The sequence below is a fragment of the Chamaea fasciata genome, unplaced genomic scaffold (assembly GCF_029207755.1).
Source record: "Chamaea fasciata isolate MVZ Bird 193981 ecotype frontalis unplaced genomic scaffold, bChaFas1.0.hap1 SCAF_4, whole genome shotgun sequence".
NCBI classification, from domain to species: Eukaryota; Metazoa; Chordata; class Aves; order Passeriformes; family Sylviidae; genus Chamaea; species Chamaea fasciata.
Window position 1 is genome coordinate 74,335,603 of NW_027094089.1, and position 7,802 is coordinate 74,343,404.

Sequence of the window (7,802 nt, forward strand, 5' to 3'; positions counted from 1 at the left end):
CCTCTGGGGAAATATTTTCATCCGTTCTTTGGCAAATGAAAAACAGGGTTTAGAACCATTTACCCAAGATCCTACCAAAAAAACCGAAGGCAGAGTTTGGACTATGCTAACAGTCTCCCAGTCTGGAGTTTTGACCAGTAGATAATATTCCCGGGACTGGAGTGGTAATTCCAGGGCAAATTGTCTCATCTGTCTCTGTGGCCACATCTTCTCGACCAACAGAAAAAGTTTGTTCCAGCCTGTGTGAACAACCCCTGGGTGTGCCCAGGAGGGTCACAGGGGGGCTGGTTTGGGGGTGCAGCAGAGCTCTCCCAGAGAGAATTGTGGTGCTTCTTTGTGGGATCAGCGGCTCAGTGCAGAGAGGGGAAAAGACAGAAGCTGATCATGGGCATTGAAGGACACAGGCAGACAGCATGACAGGAATTCAGTGCACTGTAGCAAATTATTGATAAGAGAAGACAACAAGGGAAAACACTGAACTGACACATAATTTGTACCTAACAACCAGCCTGAACCCATATTAGAGCCCTTATGCTGCCAAGCTCAGGGGAAATTTGAACAAATTTCAAACTTCATTACTTTCACCCATCAAGATAAAGAACAGAAGAAGCATCTGTGATGTGACAGTGACAATCTGCAAGGAAGACTTCAACCAGAAATTTCAGTTACCCTCTGCACAAACTGCCCAAGCCAATGCAGGTGTAAGTACAGGTTAGTGCAGAGATAGTTCAAAGCAGCCCCTTTATTGTGGAAACAAAAGTGAGCACCCTGAGACAAAAAAACAAAGGATGTTTGTGAACGTGCTCGACCTGGCCTGTCCTTGGCAGACTCCCCAGATGTGAAATACAAACACAAGTGCTCTGTGAGAAGAGTGACATGGCAGAAGCAGCCAGGCTGGGTGAGTCCAAGAGATGCTACAGAACAGCAGCTCAGGGCAGAGAGGGGCAGGAGCTGATGCATGGAGGGAAGGAGCCCACCACCACTGTCCAGCAGACCTGCCCATCCTGGCAGCTGCTGGGGATCTGTAGGGCATGTGTTCTGCTTGGACACAATGGCAGCAGCATCCTGTGATCATTGCAGCCTGCTCTAAAAACCACAAAAAGGTTTCTAAAGCTATTTATACCAAATTTCTGCGCTCCTCAGGGTCCAAAGAGTGGTAAATCCTATCCAAAGAGCTCTGCCCTCGGGAAACAGGCTAATAAGGGGCTAATAAAGGAAGCAATGACAATAGTCATTAATTTGGCAATTTATTTTAAATCCCTTTCTTAAACCATTAACTATATCCTAAACCCTCATCATCTTACATGTTTTTAACATATTGAAGAGGGAGAGGGTGTGGAAATAGCATTGCACAGAGCAGGAAGTGTTTTACATGCCATATAAAGCTGGTCACAGTCATTTAGATTAACTGGGAGATGAGACATTAGGTCTTGGGTACCACTTGCAAGGTCTGGGTACCACCCGTGATGTCTGGATGCTGCTGCCCATGGGAGGAAGAGGGTAAACAGGCCCTACAGGGCAGCAGTGCAGAGCTCCCACACAGCACCACAAGCACTGGGATGGGATAGAGAGCTGGGGCAGCACAACCCAATGGGCAGAGAACCCCAGTGCCCTGTGGGCAGCTGAGCATCACAGCTCATATCCACAGTCAGCAAGAGAGGGGCAGCCCATGACAAGGGCTTCTCTTGCAAAATACAGCAATGTAACCTTTGAGCTGCTAATCATTTTTCCTTTCTGGCAGCCAAACAAATGTTACGAAAGAGTAATTCTCAGCATCCATTGTACCCTGAGGGTTAAACATGTGTAAGAAGAGATCCAGATAGAGAGCTGGCAGCATCTGCTTCTCCTTTACTGTGTGGAGAGCTCTTCTGAGACTTGAGGGATGATGGGAGTTGTCTTTTTTTTTTTTTTTTTTTTTTTTTTTTTTTTTTTTTTTTTTTGAGAAATAAGGTCATGGAAATTGTCAGAGGATCATACAGAGCGATTACAGCAAAAGCACAGAAGTCTCTTAGAGAAACTTCCTGATTTTAAAAACCCAATTCTTGTTATTTTACAATAACACTGTAAAGTACAAATTCTGTCCAAGAGAGTCAGGGAAAGTGCAGTGGTTTGTGCAGGGCAGTGACAGAAGTTGGGGTGGGAGTGGGCAGAAAGGCTCAGTGTGTCAGGGGTGGCCCAGAGATGCCTATTTGGGGCCAGCATCCAGGGCACAGGGCTTCAGGAGCTGTCAGTATCCCTTTCATGGAAGAAGATGTGACTGCATTTCAATAAACCTTGTGAAAGAATCTGCTTTCTAATGCTCACTCCCCCTAAGCCAACAAAAAGCCACAGGAATAGCTCTGGAGGCAAACCTACAATGTGAGAGTGGCTGGAGGATCACCAGGTAACCTAGCCAGGACCAGTTTAACTTGCAGCTTCTTTACTAGCACTTAAAAACTGTGGTGTGGAAGCAGTGTTTTCCCAAAGTAGCTCAAGCAGAACAACCTCACATAATCATCAGCCTCAGTGTGTCTGCACGGCTTTGCCTGGCACTACTGGGAATGAGACTTTCCCCTGGGCTGACCTCCCCTGCCCCAGCCCACTGTGCTTTTTCCCAGGTGTACCATGTAGTGGGGTATCCCTGCTGATCCCCTCAAAAACCCTGCACTGACACTGTTTCCCTGACAAAACATTTTCATGTTTAACTAGTAGTTTGCACTGAGGCACATGAGCAATTCCCTGACTCTGGGAAGGGAAAAGTTCCTCGTGGGCAGCTTGAAATGCAGCACTTGGGCAGTGGGGCTGACTGCAACACTTAGAAATTACATTTTATGGTACTTGGTTGATTCAGGAGCTTACCAGGCAACATCAAAAAATCAGTCTTTAATAATCAGCCCCTGGCCTCAGCTTGGGTGTTTTCCTTATGGAATGAAATTCATTCAGCATACATGTGACCATTGAGACACCAACAATAAGCTTTGTTAGAACTGAGCATTTCTTTAACTTTGCTGTCTTCCCTACAGGCTATGGAGGAAGTGACTAACTCCTGATCAGACAGCCATAGACCTGGTGAGAGATTTCAGGTATGTATTGGAAGGTAAAAAATGTGCTGGTGCCTGTTAGTCAAGCACTAATCAGCACTACATCTAAGAAAGACTTCCCCAGGGAAATCATAGACTGCTAATTTGGAGGGAGGAAACAGTGCAGATTTTTTCCACTAAGATGATAAAATAAAGGTCTCCAGCTGAGATACCCATTTGGGGAGATGAATGATAATTTTCCTGGACAGGGGACAGCTGAAATTAATAATGATATTCTGCTGCAATTTATACTACTCAAAAGCCCGAGTCAAATCAGTATAGTGACTGGGGATCTGTACCTGATTTCTCTGAATGAGAATTTGTTCCATTAATCTGGGTGGCTTAAAAGGAAGACTGTAATAACTCTGAGCACTGGGCTTCAGTTGGTCCAATGGTCTCTATAGAGGACAAAAAATGACCTTTGAGCTACAGGGTCTGTGTTTTTGTAACTAGATTAGTTAATGTGATGTGGCTTGGCAGAACTTGTGATTCCTTCTAACATGAAGGGAAGTTACCAGAAGTATTTTCAGTTTGCCAGTTGCAGTACAAAACCACATTCAACCCCTTCCCCTAGTTTTACTTAGGTAGGACATCAAGTACTGCACCAAATTTTAAGAAGTGAGCTTCCCACTCAAACCAAGAAAATCTTCCCAGAATCAGCTGTGCTGTAAAAGACCACAAAAGTCACTGAAGCCAGAATTGTCCCTCCTGACCTTAAGAGCAACCAGATGTCACCTTTCTTTTAGATTGTGCCTCTGCAAAGAGCCTCAGCATATCTGACTGCAGAGTCACCCCAGAGCTGGCCCCTGTGAGCCCTCCCTGCCACCCTCAGGTTCCTGTCTCAAAGCTGGAAAGGCAAAACTGCAGAAAATGCTTTCAAAAGGTTAAAAATAACAATGCAATAGAAATTCTGGCCAAGGAAGGATCAGCCCTGGAAGCTTTCTTATTCTCAGTTTGAGCTTGGACATGTGGAAAAAATAATAGTCATGAAAGGACTCACAGGCTTTCCCAGCACAGATGAACAATAAACAATACAAAGGCAAAAAGAAAAATAGTAGATAAATTTTTATTATCCTCTGAGCAGTTGTAACATGGCAATTAGGACAGGATAACAGGCACTTTAGTGCCAGCATATGCATTGGAAAATTGGAGGTGGCCACAAAGGGGATTAAATATGACTGGAGAAACAGCCAGCATTGGTATGGGAGAATAATCAAAATAAGCAAAAAGCAGAAAGGGAATGAGGATAAAGACTAGCAACCTTTGCCACACTGTTCACAGAAATGTCAAGGGAAAACCCAAACCCATACAGCCATGCACAAGTAAAGCAAATTATCAGCCTGAGCAGGAGGACATGCCTGGACAAGAAAGAAAACAAGTGATCTCTGTGGGGTGACCTAAATTCAGCAAAAAGAACAAAAGGGTTTAAGTACTGCAGAGTTAAACTGAAAGTTTTCTGGTTGTTTTGTTTGTTTGTTTGTTTGTTTTTATTGATCAGAGAAAAAAACTAGGAAAGAGAATAGAAGTGGTACTGCTGCTTCAAAGCAAGAGCTGGTACAAAGCATGTGGCTCAGAGGAGGTGTGTGAGCACCCACAGCATGTGCATGTCTGCTCACAGCCAGCCTGGGCATTCTGGTTTGACAGAATAGATTAAAGAAGAGACAGTGCTGAGCTCATGAGTGTTAATCCACCCCAGGGAAGCCCACAGGGCAGCCAGACTGGGGAGAAAACCCCCACTGTGTCCCAAAGTAGCTCAGCACAAGCCAGGGCCAGGGCCAAGGGGAGCAGTGCTGGGGTGGCTAAAACCACCCAAAAACCGTGGAGTCACAGCTGCGGTGCCCTGAAACTGGGGGGTGGAAAGCTCTGGAGGAAGTGTGATGTACCATGGTGGAGGGCATCACTCTTGCTTGCTGCACCACATCAGTGTGTTGCAAATTGCAAGTGACAGCTGCAGGTCACCAACTTGCACAAAGGCATTGATGAGTTGGGTTCAGGTAATGAATGGCACAAAGTTCTTTACTGAGATGGGGCTCATCTTGGAAAGCCCATTCCAGCACCCTCACATCTGCTTCAGGGTCCAGGGGCTGCACCTCAGTGTCACATCCTTCTTGGGTGAACCTGATAGAGAGGGCACCACCTGGGTGCTGAGCAGACAGAGTTTTGGGGATGATTTGTCACTGGTTTAGAAGAAAGAGAGGTGGTGACCTTGAGCAGCTCCAGAGCTGTGGGTTTGCCCTTTACATAACACTCATGTAAATGTTCCTTTCCAGGCATAAGCACAACTGACCTCAAGTACGTGGGCAAACTGTATATTTATTGCTATAAAATGACAGCAAGTTCACTGAAAAAAGCAGACTGGGCAGCTGGTGGGGATTTTTAAACACAGAGAAGATTTGGTGGTCACTGAATGTTAATCCACAACTGTTTACAGAGTCACATTGTTACTGCAGCATGTTGGTTTTTCTTTGAAGGAGTTAAAACTGCATTCTGACAACATGATGACATATGGTTATTAACTGATTTAAAAAGAGCATTTAGGAGATATACAATGATTTTTAAAACATATATAAAAATATACTTTATATATAAATATATCTAGCTATGCAGGATATGTCTCACAGGAAACAAAGGGGGCTGGTGATAGCTTCTCATAAAATTCTATGTTGTGGCTTTCTGGCTTTCAAGATGTTGCTGATTTGTCCATTTAAAAACAAACAGAAAGAAACCCTAAGAAAAAAAAGCCTAGAACAGAACTTCAGAGACTTGGTTCTAAGCTTTCATATTCAAATAGAAAATGACTGTATTACTGTTCTCCTACTTTAGTATTAACTAACCCAAAGGCTAAAAGACAGGAAGGAGACATAAAGCATTGGGACGGGACCCCAGGGGATGACACCAGTTATGTCTACCTACATTTCCACAGTGGATGTGTAAATGAGGATAATGAACTGCTTTACTCCCACTCTCAGTGTGTAAAGTTTATGAGCACATGGGATATCCATTACTTTATAACCTACAGCTGGGGCTTCTGAAAAGCAAAGGAACAAAGGTGGACTTGGCCTTTCCAAACCTGCAAGAATTTGCTCTCAGGACCGAGGCCACAGAGTACAGCCCTCTGAGGCTGGTCTGCAGAGGATTCCAGACTTGCTGACTCTGCCTGTGACCTCACAAGATGCTCAGGTCCTGGCTGGATGAAATAAGCTTTCAGCCTGTAAAGCCACGTAAGCATGCAAACTGCTCGGGGAAGGTAGGAGAGCTCAAGGACTTAAAGATGTTTAATTGGCTTATGGAGCTAAATTCCTTAAAGAACTTAAGCTGCTGCGAAAGGGGAAGCTGGTTTAAATCCCCAAATCTCCCTGCTGGGAGGCAAAGCCCAAGTGTGCTATAGGATGGTAGTTCAGGGCCTGGCTGTGACTTGGCTCCTGCACAGCAGCCATCAGCCCTCCAGAGGGGACGGCTTTCCTGGGTGGCACAGAAGCTGCTGTGGCCAGGACATCTGGATCCCCAGTAAATTTGGACTAGTGAAGCTGTCTGAGAGGTTGCTGAAAGCAGATCTGATTTGGGGAGGTCTGAGCACTCTTTCACACCTTAGGAACCAGAAAGTGAGAGACCTGTGAGAAATGGAAACCAGGAGGTCTGTGAACATGTGGTGCCTTTGTTTTCACTTAGTTGAAGTTTTTTGGGGGTTTTTTTCGGTTGGTTTTTGGGGTTTTTTTGGGGGGGGATGGTTTGTTTGGTTTTTTTTTTAGTTTTGGGGGATTTATTGTTTTTATTGCTTGGTTTCTCCTTCAGCTACTGGGCTCTCGTTATGTCTCATGATTAGGATGCCACTATTTTCTCCTTAGGTGTGAAAAACAAGGTTTACTTTCTATGTAAATTTTAAGAAATAGATTTAATTAAAAAAAAATAAAGAGATAAAAAAGCAAAGTACGGTCAGCCGGGTGACTTGGCACTCAGCCAAGTCCACACTTTGCTAATTTAGAGTCATTCTTTTAAATACTCTTTCTATTGCATCAGTCTGTTGAATATTCATATTTTTCCATAAACTAGTTTCCATATTCCAGGAGCTGTTCTGCATTGTCCCTTCTTGGGTCCACCTTTTTAGAGCATGTGTGTTTCTTGGCTGTGTCTTCATTATCACCTCCAGTTTGGGCCTTGGTCCGTGTTTCTTCAGATGGTGGATGCTGATAGTAGGTATCTCAATAGCAGGGTCTTCTTTACATGTTTACTGGATGTTATCTTGGCTAAACAGAGAGTTTAAGCATACAATATCAACTACTACTACTATGCCTAACTTTCTTTATTAATAGCAGAAGTAAGAGCTTATATCCTTACCACAACGTTATTAATCCTATAGCACGCATCTTGCGAAAATCCAACTTTATAATATGTATTTATAACATTAGGAGAAAACAAAAATGTCACTTTTCTTTTTAATAAGGTTAGAGCTTTAACTGTTCCAAGTGGGCACATCAAACCATTTTGTCCTCAGTATTAATTTTTGTGCCCCCTCCTTTTGCTGAATCCAAGTCTTCATTTCTACTCTGTGCATTAATAGGAAGATGCTGAAGCTGCTGCCTCAGCAAAGCAGTGTTGGAGGGAAAGTCTCTTCCCTTGTCTTTCCTTGCTTATGCAGCTAATCCCATCAGCCCTTGTCCTGCAGTATTGCAGGGGGGTGTTCACACAGGTTGGACGTTGTTTGGGGCTCTGGGCAGTGTCCAGGAAATGGGAGGAGGGTCTGTG